The sequence below is a fragment of the Triticum aestivum genome, chromosome 4D, assembly GCF_018294505.1.
Source record: "Triticum aestivum cultivar Chinese Spring chromosome 4D, IWGSC CS RefSeq v2.1, whole genome shotgun sequence".
Taxonomy (NCBI): domain Eukaryota; kingdom Viridiplantae; phylum Streptophyta; class Magnoliopsida; order Poales; family Poaceae; genus Triticum; species Triticum aestivum.
This window is the reverse complement of record NC_057805.1, coordinates 182,503,625-182,518,869: the sequence shown is the minus strand read 5'-3', so window position 1 is coordinate 182,518,869 and position 15,245 is coordinate 182,503,625.

The following is a 15,245-nucleotide window of genomic DNA, read 5'->3' as shown; positions in this document are numbered from 1 at the left end:
AACATAGAACAATAGGAGTGTTGTGTTATTTTTTGTGATTTTTCGGGGTTCGTTTGGACATTTTTATGCATTAAGTGAGTTTTCAATGCATTTATGTGCATAATTCAAATTTGAACTACATGCACATGCTCTAGTGCATATAGATTGGTTAAAAAATCAAATATGTTTCCTTGGGTGCATGCTTAGGTCCCATGCAAGAAATGGGAATGAATTTCAAACACCATGGCACCATTGATTGCCGGCAAAACATTGAGATGCCTGGTTTTTCAATTCTACTAAATCCAAATCTCGTCTGAAATTCATGAAACTTGGCATGTTATGATGGAGCGGCATCAACATGTCATGGTAAATTTTTGTCCCATTTGGGGCAGGTTTGGGTATATGCTTATCACAAACCGGAGCTTCTCACAACAAGCATGATGGTTTCAGTACGGAACGCCCCACCTTTGGGGACGAAACGATATCCATTGCCTCTTATTGCTTTCAAAAAATTTCTCGTGCCAACATAGAACAACAGGAGTGTTGTGTTATTTTTTGTGATTTTCGGGGTTCGTTTGGACATTTTTATGCATTAACTGAGTTTTCAATGCATTTATGTGCATAATTCAAATTTGAACTACATGCACACGCTCCAGTGCATATAAATTGGTTGAAAAAACAAATCTGTGTCCTTGGGTGCATGCTTAGGTCCCATGCAAGAAATGGGAATGAATTTCAAACACCAGGGCACCGTTGATTGCCGGCAAAACATTGAGATGCATCGTTTTTAGATTCTAGTAAATCCAAAACTCGTCTGAAATTCATGAAACTTGGCATGCTATCATGGAGCGGAATCAACATGCCATGGTAAAAAAATTGTCCCATTTGGGGCAGGTTTGGGTATAAGCTCCTCACAAACCGGAGCTTCTCACAACAAGCATGATGGTTTTCGGTAGGGAACGTCTCACCTTTGGGTACGAAACAATATCCATTGCCTCTTATTGCTTTCAATTTTTTTTCTCGTGTCAACATAGAACAACAGGAGTGTTGTGTGAATTTCTGTGATTTTTCGGGGTTCGTTTGGACATTTTCATGCATTAACCGAGTTTTCAATGCATTTCTGTGCATAATTCAAATTTGAACTACATGCACATGCTCCAGCGCATATAAATTGGTTCAAAAATCAAATCTGTGTCCTTGGGTGCATGCTTAGGTCCCATGCAAGAAATGTGAATGAATTTCAAACACCAGGGCAACGTTGATTGCCGGCAAAACATTGAGATCCCTGGTTTTTAAATTCTTGTAAATCCAAAACTCGTCTGAAATTCATCAAACTTGGCATGCTATCATGGAGCGGCATTAACATGCGGTGGTAAATTTTTTGTCCCATTTCGGGCTGGTTTGGGTATATGCTTCTCACAAACCAGAGCTTCTCACAACAAGCATGATGGTTTTGGTAGGGAACGCCCCACCTTTGGGGACAAAACGATATCCATTGCCTCTTATTGCTTTCAAAAAATTTCTCGTGTCAACATAGAACAACAGGAGTGTTGTGTTATTTTTTGTGTTTTTTCGGGGTTCGTTTGGACATTTTTATGCATTAAGTTAGTTTTCAATGCATTTATGTGCATAATTCAAATTTGAACTAGATGCACATGCTCCATTGCATATAAATTGGTTGAAAAATCAAATCTGTTTCCTTGGGTGCATGCTTAGGTCCCATGCAAGAAATGGGAATGAATTTCTAACACCATGGCACCGTTGATTGCCGGCAAAACATTGAGATGCCTGGTTTTTCAATTCTACTAAATCCAAATCTCATCTGAAATTCATGAAACTTGGCATGTTATCATGGAGCGGCAGCAACAGGCCGTGGTAAATTTTTTGTCCCATTTGGGGCAGGTTTAGGTATATGCTTATCACAAACCGGAGCTTCTCACATCAAGCATGATGGTTTCGGTAGGGAATGCCCCACCTTTGGGGATGAAACGATATCCGTTGCCTCTTATTGCTTTCAAAAGTTTTCTCGTGTCAACATAGAACAACAGGAGTGTTGTGTTATTTTTTGTGATTTCTCGGGGTTCATTTGGACATTTTTATGCGATAACTGAATTTTCAATGTATTTATGTGCATAATTCAAATTTATACTACATGCACATGCTCCATTGCATATAAATTGGTTGAAAAATCAAAGATTTGTCCTTGGTTGCATGCAAGAAATGGGAATGAATTTCAAACACGAGGGCACCGTTGATTGCCGGCAAAATGTTGAGATACTTTGTTTTTAAATTCTAGTAAATCTAAAACTTGTCTGAAATTCGTGAAACTTGGCATGCTATCATGGAATGGCACCCGACATGCTGTGGTATTTTAGTGTCCATTTTGAGAGAAGGCACACTCGAATAATGACAGCCAACAAAGGCATTTTGAAAAAAAAGCTGCCACTTTAATATCTCAAACGTTTGTATAATTCAAACCGTGTGCGTTCGGTTAACCATTCACATGACGCCACGTGTCTTGGTTTTAATGGCTATAGGAGGTGCCGTCTGGACAGCTGCTTGACTGAACAGGAGGCGTGCTAGCGCAGTCCGGTGCGCAGGCTCACCGGGAAGCGTACAAGCTGTTCAATGCAGGATATGTGCATCTCTTCAACGCAAACGGTTCAGATTACGGTATGCAAATTAAAGCCAGACTTCGGCGCTAAGCCAAGAGACACTACGATTTTTCAAAATATGCAGCTAAAAATCAATGGCACTATCTATTTTTTGCAACTAAAATTCAGTAATTAAGCATAGATTTCATTCATACTAGAGATTAATCAGTCGTTCTCACCGGGAAGCGAGACAACCTTGGACCGCCGCCCGCCTAGCTCCCACTGGTCTATATTAATGGCGCCGGCGAGCAGCCGCACCCCCCCATCCTCTCCACACACACAATTCATCTCTCTCCGCCCGCATCCTCGTCGCCGCTCTGAGTCCTTAAAGGCGCTAGTGTACGAGGATGCCGCTGAAGTGCCCCATCGGAGGGAGTGGCAACGCCGGGGCTGCTGAAGCACCAGAGCACGGCGTGAATATGGAGACAGAGGTTTCCGTCCCTGCTGATGAGGTGGAGAACGAGGCTGCCAACAAGCGGAGGCGGGTCGAGAAAGAACCGCAACCGACTCCAGCAGGCCTAGACTTCATCAACAACCTCCCCGATGATATGTTGATAGTCATCATATCCCTCCTCCCAGTCAAATATCAGGCAAGGACAGCCGCCCTTTCCCGAAGGTGGCGCACCCTATGGCTCCGCACCCCTGTCGACCTCCTCGACGCCCACAGGCTCTGCCATGGCTATCGCCAAAGCTTGGATGCGTTCTCCCAGATCCTCGGCAGTCATGATGGCCCAATCAAAGGCCTTATCGTGGGCAAGTTCCGTTCCAATGGCAAGGACCGAGCCAAGCTTGACGAGTGGTTCTGATCCCGTGCCTTAGATCAGCTCGAGAGGCTAAGTTATAATGATGGGCATATGCGCTTGCTGCCAACGTCCACGCTCTGCTTCGCGCCCACGCTGCGCCTCGCCAAGTTCATGAACTGCCATGCCCCCCCCTCTTAATGATGCGCCCGCTCTTTTTCTACCACGACTGAAGCACCTCGAGCTCCGCGGCTGTACTGCACTCGAGTTCCTTCGTCTTCAGGCGATGAATTCGTCGAGTACCTTGCACATCACCTCCAGGACTCTCCGGACTATTTATGTGTGTTGCTGGTGCTGCAACGAGAAATCACAAAAGGTGGACCACAATATGGTCATCCAGGACACACCTTCACTTGAGAGATTACTTGTAGTTGATCAACAAGGTCCAACAAGAATCAATGTCATTTCTGCGCCAAAATTGAAAGTGATGGGCTACTCGTCTGTCAAATACTACAACTTTTAGGTACAACAGTCGCCTTATATACCACTCCTTCTTGATATCAACGTTATTTATAGTTTTGAAGATGTATGTTTGTCTGTCATCCAGCGAAGCTTCACCCAGACTCTGGGCACAGTGAAGGTCTTGGCACTAGAATCTGTCGTCCCCAACCTGGACCAAGTTGTCAGTTGCCTGAGATGCTTTCCGTGCCTGAAGAAGCTGTATATCGAGGTGATGTTCCTTTCCCGTTAAATGTTAACCGTAAGGGAGTTCAATTTTTTGCACCTTTTCCCAAGTTTACAATGACAATGTACTACGATTTCTGAAGGAATTTTGGAGGATTTTAGGATATACACCCCCACCCCATATTGGTTGCTTCATTCATATGGTTACAATCGTCCAAAAGCATTTATCCTTTGGATTCATCTGTACTAGTTTTCTTAGGGAATTTTTCATCCAATCCAACCTCTTGTGAAGAAGGCTACATGTTTCTAGATTGTAATCAAATGCCCATGTTAATCATGCCAGATCGAAGATGGCACATTGGTGCATTTTACAAACCCTGCAAACCAAATGAGCGTGTAGCAGTGTTCAAAACTGCATGTAGGCACTAACACGTTCTCTTCTTTTGCAGTGCATATTAGGCCCGGAGGTGGATGATGTTTATAACGACAATCACATCGAATGCCTGGATCTGCATCTCTCAAATATTACTTTGAACCCCTACCGAGGGACCCCACCGGAGATTACAGTCACCAGGTTCTTTCTTGCCAGAGCAAAGGTGCTGAGTGTACTAAGGTTGAACACGCATTTAATTAGGAAATATCAATGGTATGATTATCAGAGCCGGCTGTAACTGTGGAATGGAAGTGCCTCCAAAAATGCCAAACTTCATATTGGAAGATCATATGGCAAAGCAATTGAAAGTTATTGTGACAAACCCATACATGACTTGTCAGCGGCTGATGCCTTTTCAGAAATGACGCAGCTTGCAATGTTTGAATTTGGGCATTGTAATCTTTGAATTTGAACCTTGCAATATTTATGGTATTTGTTATATTGAAACGTTTATGTTCTCTTGTCTCAATGCAAACAGTTCATCCGGGTGAACCGCATGTCGTCCATCGCACACACCTTGATCTGGCTGACCGTTTCTTTTGTGTTGCCTAATCACAAACAGTCCATCCGAGTGAACTGTATGTTGTACATCGAACACACCTTGATCTGGCTGACTGTTTCTTTTGTGTTGCCTAATCACAAATAGTTCATCCGAGTGAACCGTATGTTGTACATCGCACACACCTTCATCTTGCTGCCTATTTCTTTTCTTCCTACTCATTGAAAACGGTTAATTGAACTGAATTGTATGCCCTGAATCCCACACGCAACTAAAATCTGAACCGTGTTTGATGCATCCGTCATCGCAAACGTTTTGCACCTTTTTTGATGGGTTTTTTACACCACCGTTTGCGATTATTGCAACGCACACAGTTTCGTCGAAGGGTCTCTGATCGTAGTGTCACGTTAGCAGCATCCTGCAGTAGTGATGCTTCTTCTTCTCTCTTTGATTCTCAATACAAAGTTCTCCTCGATGTTCTTGGAGATCTATTTGATGTAATACTCTTTTGCGGTGTGTTTGCCGAGATCCGATGAATTGTGGATTTATGAACAAGATTATCTATGAATATTATTTCGTTCTTCTCTGGATCCTTATATGCATGACTTGATATCTTTGCAAGTCTCTTCGAATTATCGGTTTAATTTGGCCTACTAGATTGATCTTTCTTGCAATGGGAGAAGTGCTTAGCTTTGGGTTCAATCTTGCGGTGTCCTTTCCAAGTGGCAGTAGGGGCAGCAAGGCACGTATTGTATTGTTGCCATCGAGGATAAAAAGATGGGGTTTATATCATATTGCTTGAGTTTATCCCTCTACATCATGTCATCTTGCTTAATGTGTCGCTGTTCTTATGAACTTAATACTCTAGATGCATGTTGGATAGCGGTCAATGTGTGGAGTAATAGTAGTAGATGCAGAATTGTTTCGATCTACTTGACATGGACGTGATGCCTATATTCATGAGCATTGCCTTATATATTTTCATAACTATGCGCTTTTCTATGTTTGCTCGGCAGTAATTTGTTCACCCACCATAATACATGCTATCTTGAGAGAAGCCACTAGTGAAACTATGGCCCCCGGGTCTCTTTATTATTATATTGCATCTCTTTTATTTACATCGCATCTCGTTTACTATTTTGCAATCTTTACTTTCCAATATATACAACAAAAATACCAAAAATATTTACTTTACTATCTTTATTATGTCTCACTTTTGCGAGTGACCGTGAGGGGATTGACAACCCCTTTATCGTGTTGGTTGCAAGGTTCTTGATTGTTTGTGCGGGTACTAGGTGCCTTGTGCGTTGTCTCCTACTAGATTGATACCTTGGTTCTCAAAACTGAGGGAAATACTTACGCTACTTTGTTGCATCACCCTTTCCTCTTCAAGGGAAAACCAACACATGCTCAAGAGGTAGCAAGGGACACCGCGGTACTCGCACGGGCACGCTCGTGCTGAAGACGCCCAAGGTTGATGGCGACCTTCAACTGGCGACTCGTGTGCCAGTCGGAGGCCCTCCGTCTCGAGGCGAGAATCGACGTCGGAAAGCTCTCCTCCAAATCCACTAAGTGCGTCCATCGCTTCCCGGAAGAGGTGATTGCGGATGACGCTGCGCCCGCGTGCAAGCTCCAGCGCGCGGCCGAGCCCGTCCTCCTCGCCGGGGGCTGTCGAAGAGGCACCAGGTGGCTCGCTCGTCCCCGGCAAGGAGCCGCTGGTCTGCGCTTCTCCAATTGCTCCCCAGGCCTCCGTGGAGGTGCCAGGTGGCATGACCTCGCCGCTCGAAGATGAAGCCAATGCCGGGGTTGCCAAGCCACCGGCGATGATCAATGGAGGAGGTCTCGGCACGCCTCCTGCGCCCCAAGGTTGACCGCGGGGGAAGGACGCTAGGGGCACAGACTCGTGGCCCCCAGTGGCCCATTGAAAGTGCAACTATCCCTGGGTGGTTTTGGTAATTCCTAACAATATAATGCTCATTGAGCTAATGCTATCTCAAGATAAATATTTCAGGAAATCTCAATGATTGGCATGGCATGGATTAGGAATGTGGACCCCTCAAAATGCTAAGGACAAAAGATTGGCTCAAGCTCAAGACTCTACATTTTACTTTTAGTGATCCAAGATCACATTGAGTCCATAGGAAAAGTCAATACTATTAAAAGGGGAAGAGGTGTTGCTTAATGAGTTACTTGCTCAAAATGCTTAGTGATATGCTCCAAAAAACCTCAACTACTTTCTCATATCCACATATGTCCCAAACCAAAAGTCAAATTCGGCCCCACCGAAATTTCCTATCCAGCACCACCGAGTTCACTTGACATAGCCACTGCCACAAACCCTAGTCATTTCGGTCTCACCGATAGGGATCTCCGTCTCACCGAGATGGGATTGCAACCTCTCTGTTTCCCTTCATAACATTTCGGTCCAACCGAGATGAGCGATCGGTCCCACCGAGATTGCAATGCAAACTCTCTGTTTCCCCTTCGTAACGTTTCGGTCTAACCGAGATGAGCGAATCGGTCGCACCGAGTTTGCCTGACCAACTCCGTGTTTGCTTATTACCAAAATTGGTCCCAACAAGTTTGTGTAATCGGTCTCACCGAGATTATGTTATGCCCTAACCCTAATGAAATCGGTCCCACCGAGTTGACATGTCGGTCCCACCGAAAATCATAACGTTCACATTTTGAACTAAATCGGTCTGACCGAGTTTTTTGATTCGGTCCCACCGAGTTTGGTGATTTGTGTGTAACGGTTAGATTTTGTGTGGAGGCTATATATACGCCTCCACCCACTCTTCATTCATGGAGAGAGCCATCAGAACACGCCTACACTTCAAGCATACATTTTCTGAGAGAGAACCACCTACACTTGTGTTGAGGTCAAGACATTCCATTCCAACCACATAAATCTTGATCTCTAGCCTTCCCCAAGTTGCTTTCCACTCAAACCCTCTTTCCACCAAATCCAATCCTATGAGAGAGAGCTAAGTGTTGGGGAGACTATCATTTGAAGCACAAGAGCAAGGAGTTCATCATCAACACACCATCTATTACCTTTTGGAGAGTGGTGTCTCCTAGATTGGCTAGATGTCACTTGGGATCCTCCGTCAAGATTGTGGAGTTGAACCAAGGAGTTTGTACGGGCAAGAAGATCGCCTACTTCATGAAGATCTACCCTAGTGAGACAAGTCCTTCATGGGAAACGGCCATGGTGGGATAGACAAGGTTGCTTCTTCGTGGACCCTTCGTGGGTGGAGCCCTCAGTGGACTCGCGCAACCGTTACCCTTCATGGGTTGAAGTCTCCATCAACGTGGATGTACGATAGCACCACCTATCGGAACCACGGATAAAAAATCTCCGTGTCTACATTTCGTTTGCTCCCTCCAAACTCCTCCATTTACCTTCATATACAATTGTTTTACATTCCGCTGCTATACTCTTAGAATTGCATGTGTATGTTGATTACTTGAATTGTGCTAAGTTGTTAAAATCTTCCAAGACTTAAAACTGGGAAAAGGCTAAATTTTTATTTGGTCAAGTAGTCTAATCACCCCCCCCTCTAGACATACTTTCGATCCTACAAAGTGGTATCAGAGCTTTGGTCTCCATTTGCTTTGATTTCCATAGCTTTTGGTGATCATAGCCTTGGATTCCCAACCTAGGAGAGTATGGCGTCTAGTGAGGGAAATTACCACCGTAGAGGTCCTTACTTTGATGGTACTAATTTTGCTAGTTGGAAGCCTAAGATGAAAATGCATATTCTTGGACATAACCCCGTCGTTTGGGCTATTGTGTGTATTGGCTTGCAAGGTGAATTCTTTGATGGGAGAGAACCGAACCGTGAAGCTACCGCGGAAGAGTTGAAGATGCTGCAATACAATGCTCAAGCTTGTGATATTCTCTTCAACAGATTGTGCCCTGAAGAATTCAACAAAATCAGCCATCTTGAGGATGCAAAGGAAATTTGGGATACTTTGATTGATATGCACGAAGGTACCGACTCCGTCAAGGAATCCAAATTGGATGTGCTTCAAAGTCAACTTGACAAGTTCAAAATGAAGGATGGTGAAGGTGTCGCTAAAATGTACTGTAGGCTTGCTCTCTTCACAAATGAGATTGCCGGCTTAGGAAGTGAAGAGATGACTGATAGATTCATCATCAAGAAGATCCTAAGAGCCTTGGATGGAAAATATGATACCGTGTGCACATTGATCCAAATGATGCCCAATTACAAAGATCTCAAGCCAACGGAAGTCACTGGAAGAATTGTTGCTCATGAGATGTCACTTAAGGATAAGGAAGAGCTCCACAACAAGTCAAGTGGTGCTTACAAAGCCTCATGTGAAGCTCCCACATCATCAAGTGAGAAACGAACCTTCAATGAAGAATTGAGCCTAATGGTGAAGAACTTCAACAAGTTCTACAGGAGTAGAAGCAAGGAAAGAAGCTCCAAGTTAAGGTCCTACAATGACAAGAGATCTTCAAGTCGTGAACGCAATTGCTACAATTGTGGAAGACCCGGACACTACTCTAATGAGTGTACGGCTCCCTACAAAAGAAGAGAACATTTTCCCAAAAGAAGAAGTAGAAGAGAAGAATCACCACCTAGAGAGAGAAGGAGTAGAGATGACCGTTATGAGCGAAGACCCTCTCGGAGAAGCAAGGATTCGGAAAGGAAGGACAAGTCATCAAAGAGCTACACAAAAATAAGACATCAAGCTCATGTTGGTGAATGGGTATCTGGCTCCGACTCCGACTCCGACCATCACTCCGAAAGAAGTTATCACTCCGACTCCGAATATACTCAAGATGAAGGTGTTGCCGGTCTAGCAATTGTGTCAACCAACTCCTATGACATATTTAACTCACAAAATGAAGGAATTGGAAGATGCTTCATGGCTAAAGGTCCAAAGGTAACAAACCCCAAGTATGTTGATTTTAATAGTGATGAAGATGATTTGCTAGGAGATGATGATTTACTTGTTGACAATTCTAGTTATGAAAACTATGATGAACTTGCTATTAATCATGTTAATTAAGATAAAACGAATGACGATGATAAGAAGGAGATTGAGAGTCTAACTAAAGAACTAAACACTCTTAAGTTAGCTCATGAAACTACCTTGGAAGATCATCGAGAACTTTTAAAGACTCATGAGAAGCTACGCTTTGAAAAGCTCAACCTTGAGCAAGAGCATGAGTTCTTAAAAGCAATCAATGATGATCTTCCCAAGAAAAGTTCTTCTTACATTGCCAAGTGTTTACTCTTGTCTACTTACATGCCACAACTTAAATCTAGCAAGAAGCACAAGAAAGATTCTGCCTCTAGTAGTAACAACAATCATGCTAAATCCAATGTTGTTGCTTCTAGTAGTTCTCTTGATTCCACTAATGATTCTTGTTGGGGATATTACCACTGGGCGTAAACCGGCCAGGAGACGCCGGGTTAACCCCATAAGTAGTTCATCTGTATCTGAAGTCCATGAAGACAGACGGTAACTCTTTATGAAGGCCCAGGGCCCAAAGCCGGTTTAAGGCTTGTAGACATAAACAAACATTGATATGTAAACTTGTGTTGTAAGATAGAAGTAGTAGAGACCGAGCCGGACACGATTATGAGCCGGCCTCGGGATTCTGTAAACCGACGGGCGTCAACCCATGTATATAAGGGGACGACCTGGCGGCGGTTCAAGTACAACAGACAACAACTCGAGACTCAAGCAAAGCGTATTCGCTCCCTGTTCATCGAAACCCCAGCAATTCCATCACAACTAGACGTAGGCTTTTACCTTCATCGTAAGGGACCGAACTTGTATAAAACTCCCTTGCGTCCCTTGTCCGCTTTAACCCCTTTAAGTTAACCCGTAGCGATGGCTCCACGACTAAGTCCTTTCTCTAGGACACCTGCCGTGACAAAACCACGATAGTTGGCGCCCACCGTGGGGCTATCGCACGATGGTTTCAAGATCTTGGAGGGCAACTTCGGAGGACTCAAGGGTTACGCTGTGGGACGGATGACCAAGAGTCGTCGCGGCAAGCTCTACATCGATGATGCAGGCTGGGGCCCCGAGGCCGGCTCAATCGAGTACGAGTACCGGGTCCCCTTTGGTGGCATACACGTTTTCATTGGCAAGATCGGCGAACCGGGCCCTGAGCCGGACATCTGCATCGACCTCGTCGAAACGGCTCAGCGTGCGAGATCTGCCCGGGTCAAGCCTGTCATGAAGCGTGCCTTCGTGGGAGTTATCCATGGAGGGGAATCTGAGGATAGATCGGAATCTGGTGGTGAGACCGTCGTTTATTCCGGCGATGAGTCATCGACCGGAGAGACCGAGTCGTTATATCAGTTACAAGATGGCCGGATTGGGGGCTGTTCCGATGGCGACAGTATTCCGGACCCCTTTGATCTACCAAACCGGGTTGCGATCTTCATGGCCGGTACGCAACCGGCGCTCCACTCTCCGACCGCAGCAGCGATGATTTCCAGATCAGCAGCGGCCGGGGCAGGAGGCCCTGTGCGACCGCCAACTCAGGTTCTATCTGATTTGTTTGACGCATCGGCAATGCTGATGGCGGAGGTTAACCCGGCAGATCAGGATGCACACAATGCGGAAATCGCGAAAGTGAAAGATCAGATCACCCAGTCCAAAGCCGACTTAGCAGCTGAGGATACCAGGATGGCTGCGGAGCAGGCCGCTTTGGATGCACAAGCTTACTGGATTATGCTGGATCAGAGTGCGTCGAACGAAGTCCTGAAGAGGAGGCACCGATCTCGCCTGCCGCCGGTTTATGACGCTAGAAATCTCTTTAACACCCCAGGAGCAGGGACCAGTAATCCGCTGGTGGTAAACCGGGCGGAGGCACCTGGAGCAGGGGCGCCGGTTCAGCCACGTTTGGCGGATCCGCCTCGTCAGAACAACATTGTAACACCGCATGTCCCCACACCACCGGGTCATTACTCTAACCCGATGGACAACATTGTCGCTGCCGCTGCATGGCTGGCGGCCATCCCGATCGAAGGCGATTCTCTGGCGGCGGTCGAGACGCGTCGGGTTAAGGAGCTTCTTCAGACAGCCTTGGTTCAACAGGAGGCTTATTCATATAGTCGCGATCGAATTCATTCCACTCCCCGTCCAAGCCGGAGTTATAGCAGGCGTATGGATGAACCAACAGTGTCAAGCAATGCGCGGAACCGTGATCCGCCCCGTGGCAACAACGCGGCGGGTGGTGCTGGTGATGCTCAGGAGGTGCTGGACCGGGCTCGGGCACGCAGAGAGGCCAAGTTAGCGGCGCAGCATGAAGCCCGTCAGCTTACTCCGGTTCATCCAACCACATCGGTGGAACCAGGAGTTACCTCTAGTTCTTTCGGAGTGACGTGTCTCGTCCCGGCGTTGCGCAATGTGCGCCTGCCCAAGGATTTCAAGGGCCCGCGCAAGGTGCCGAATTACACCACCAATTTATCCCCTGAAACATGGGTCGAAAACTATGAGATGGCCATGAGATGCTGGATGTGGATGATGCGGCATGTGCGAAATACTTCACCATGATGCTAGAAGGGACGGCCCGCACTTGGCTAAAGAGCTTACCGGCTAATTCTATCAGGTCATGGGCCGAGTTGAGAGCCCGGTTTGTTCAGAATTTCAAGGATACATGAAAGCAGCCCATGTCAATTGTAGACTTAGCTACCTGTGTCCAGGAGGAAGGAGAGTCAACAACCCATTGGGTGTGCCGGGTTTCAGAGATTTTGCATTCATCGGACCGCATCAATGCTGACACCGCAGTTTTAACATTAGAAGGTAATTGCCGGTTTGAACCCCTGAAGTTCAAGTTGGGACGGCTCAAACGTCATTGTAATGACATGGGAACCCTCATGGCTGCACTGATGAAGTATGCCGACTCTGATAGTACCAAGGATCCCGAGTCTGACGGTGATAAGACAGGGAAGGGAAAAAAGAGCGGCAATGCTAAGGGGCAGCACCACAACCCGGCGGGTCATGGAAACGGCGGCAAGCGTAAGGCGGACCACGGTTTAGACTTTGTGGCTAATACTAATACACATGACAAGGGCCAGAGGCGTAAGGGTAAACCGCCCCAGCGCGGTGGAGGGCCAAGTCCTAATCCGGACCGTTTGTCTTATCTGTTGAACCAGCCCTGTCCAAAGCATGGGACGAAGGAGATCCCGTCCACGCACCTCTGGAAAGATTGTTACATCATGCAAGAGTTCAAAAATTCTGACTCTTTCCTGTATGATCATGGACCAGGAGGCGGTTCGGGCCCCGGGTGTCATGGGCCGGGTTATGGTGGAGGAAATTCCGGTTCAGGCTTCCACGGTAATCAGGGTGGACATAACAATCAAAGTAATCAGGGTAACCAAGGTGGCTATAATCATCAGGGCAATCAGCAGCAGCAGCAGCAGTCGGGTTACCAGAGCAACCCGAAGCAGTTGAATAGCGGACAGTATCATGTCTTCACCACTAGCTTGGACAAGCGCGATCAGAAGCTTCATAAAAGGGCGGTGAATGCCGTTGAACCGGTGGTGCCTTGTTATTTGCGTTGGTCCAAGCAGTCGATTGTGTGGAGTAGAGAAGATCATCCACCCCGGGTTGACAATCCGGGCCATCTGGCTCTGGTGGTGGCACCTCAGGTGGGAGGTTATAAGTTCACTAAGGTACTGATGGATGGAGGGAGTAGTATCAATATCCTTTATTATGAAACTTTCCGTCGCATGGGGTTAACAGATAAAAATCTTAAACCGTCCAATACGGTGTTCCATGGTGTGGTGCCTGGTAAGTCGGCATATCCTGTTGGTAAGATAGCTCTGGAGGTGGCTTTTGGAGATGAGCATGACTTTTGAAGTTGTGAAAATCAGAAGCCCGTATCATGCCCTGTTTGGACGGCCAGCTTATGCTAAGTTTATGGCACTGCCTTGTTATGTCTATCTGCAGCTCAAGATGCCGAGTCACAAGGGAACTATAACCGTGCATGGGAGCCGCAAGATTGCTCTGGAGTGTGAAGAAGGTGATGCGGCTTATGCTGAGTCGGTTTGTGCAACAGAAGAGTTGAAGTTTTACAAGGACAATGTTGATCCGGCAGATATGACTTCATTGAAGAAACCAACTAGAGAGCATGATCCGGCCCTGAAGTTTAAATCAGCTGATGAGACTAAGCTTGTTGACTTCGTGCCTGGCGATTCGTCCAAGCAGTTTAGCATCAGTGCTAACTTGGATCCGAACTAGGAAAGCGCGCTCATCGAGTTCATCCGTGGGAATCGGGACATCTTTGCATGGAATCCTTCTGACATGCCAGGTGTACCGAGAGAACTCGCTGAGCACACTCTCAATGTTGATCCCAAGTATAAGCCGGTCAAGTAGTTCCTCGGCCGGTTCAATGAAGAAAGATGCAAAGCTATTGGAGAAGAAGTAGCCAGGCTCTTGGCGGCTAGGTTTATCGTTGAAGTATTCCATCCTGAGTGGTTGGCTAATCCGGTGTTGCTCCCTAAAAGAACGACACTTGGCGTATGTGTGTGGACTACACAGATCTTAACAAAGCTTGTCCAGCAGATCCTTTTGCCCTCCCTCGTATTGATCAAATTATTGATGCTACGGCGGGTTGCGAGCGTTTGAGCGTTTTGGATGCATATTCTGGTTATCATCAGATCAAAATGGCAATTAAGGACCAGGAGAAGACAACCTTCATAACTCCCTTTGGAGCCTTCTGCTATGTGTCCATGCCCTTTCGGCTCAAGAGTGCCCAGGCGACTTATCAACGGTGTGTGCAGAATTGTCTCCATAAACAGATCGGCCGCGATGTTCACTCCTATGTGGATGATATTGTGGTGAAATCAAGGAAGAAGGAGACATTGATTGATGACTTGAAGGAAACCTTTGATAACCTGCGGGTTTATAACATGATGCTTAATCCGGCCAAGTGTGTCTTTGGTGTACCTGCAGGCAAGCTCTTGGGCTTTTTGGTGTCTAACAGGGGCATTGAAGCTAATCCGGAAAAGATCAAAGCCATCACCTCCTTGGCTAAACTGAAGTGTATCAATGATGTTCAACGCCTGGCAGGCCGGATTGCCGCGTTGAGCCGGTTTGTCAGTCGCCTTGGCGAGAAGGCCATCCCTTTATATCAGATGCTGAAGAAAACGGATAACTTCATCTGGAGTGATGCCGCTAATGAAGCATTTGAGGACTTGAAGCGGCAGCTGGCTAATCCGCCGATTCTCGCTGCTCAAGTGGACAAAGAACCATTG